The sequence below is a fragment of the Mastomys coucha genome, unplaced genomic scaffold (assembly GCF_008632895.1).
Source record: "Mastomys coucha isolate ucsf_1 unplaced genomic scaffold, UCSF_Mcou_1 pScaffold19, whole genome shotgun sequence".
NCBI classification, from domain to species: Eukaryota; Metazoa; Chordata; class Mammalia; order Rodentia; family Muridae; genus Mastomys; species Mastomys coucha.
In genome coordinates this window covers 14,088,241-14,089,401 of record NW_022196901.1, presented here as the reverse complement: position 1 = coordinate 14,089,401, position 1,161 = coordinate 14,088,241, and the positions used below count along the sequence as shown (strand labels likewise).

Below are 1,161 nucleotides of genomic sequence, written 5' to 3'. Positions count from 1 at the left end.
AACTTGCTTTGGAGAATAGAATGTCTGATGTCGTTAAAGGTGTCTACAAAGAAAAGGACAGTGAGGACGTGAGAGTTAGTTGCCCAGTGCCTGCAGAGGATGGACAGACAGACTGCACTTCAGCTCAGTCTAAGTCCTAGTCCTTGGTGTACAGCTGAGCCTCCTGTGTTAAGCACAACTCAGCAAGAGAAGGATCAAATGGAGGATTCTGTTGTTTCAAAGGACATTCTCAATCCAGTGACTCTACCAGTGTCTTCTCCAACTACTGCACAGCCATCAAGGGCAAACACTGCTTCACCTTGCAATAGTAACGTAAATATACCTATAACCGTGGCCCTACAGGAACCTCGAAAGTTAAGCTATGCTGAAGTGTGCCAGAAACCTCCTAAGGAGCCATCTCCAGCTCTTGTCCAGCCACTGCGGGAACTTCGGTCCAATGTAGTATCTCCCACCAGAAATGAAGAGAACGGACCTCCTGAGAAGCCTGCTGAGAAGCCACATGAGAAACCAGAAACAACGGCTAGTAAGGATCATTCTGGCTTCCGCAGCAACACCATTTCCAGGGGAGCAGCTGGAAAAATCAGGGAGCAGAGACGCCAGTTCAGCCAGAGGGCTGCACCTCAGGGAGTGACTCGACGTAATGGGAAAGAGCAATATGTGCCACCCAGATCACCAAAGTAAAAACAGAACTGTTCAAAAACTACTCAGAAGCTTCTCTTCCCACTAACCCTGAGCCTCTGTTGAACTGCTCTGGAGGGGAGGAAGGGAAGAATGGGGAGTTTGCCCAAAATACTACGGATTGTGGAATTGTGAGTAGGAAGAGCCCAAAGTTCATCTCTAAATGATTTTCAAATGCTGGAGGATTCCAATCAGTATATATATATATAAATATATACATATATACATACATACATATATATGTATATACATACATATATATGTATATACATACATATATATTATATACATACATATATATATATATAATTTTTCTATTTTTGTTTTTTATTTTAATTTGCAGGGATTTTCTGCCTGGAATCAATTTTGAGGGCTCAGATTTAGCTTGGGAGAGAAAACAAAAAACATTATACACCCTTCAGTATAGGAGATGAGGGAGTGAGAGAAAATATTTTTTGAAGAAACATTTCTGTAAAAATTAGA

General features: G+C 41.6%; 1 protein-coding gene and 1 pseudogene across 8 annotated transcripts in view; one reads left to right on the top strand and one right to left on the bottom strand.

Annotated features, from left to right (window-relative positions):
• The window catches only part of LOC116097500, a 2,114-nt pseudogene extending 1,433 nt beyond the window's left edge, over positions 1-681 (top strand).
• Positions 1-1,161, bottom strand: part of Magi2 (membrane associated guanylate kinase, WW and PDZ domain containing 2) — a 1,461,753-nt gene that overhangs the window by 1,252,807 nt on the left and 207,785 nt on the right. The window lies entirely within an intron of this gene.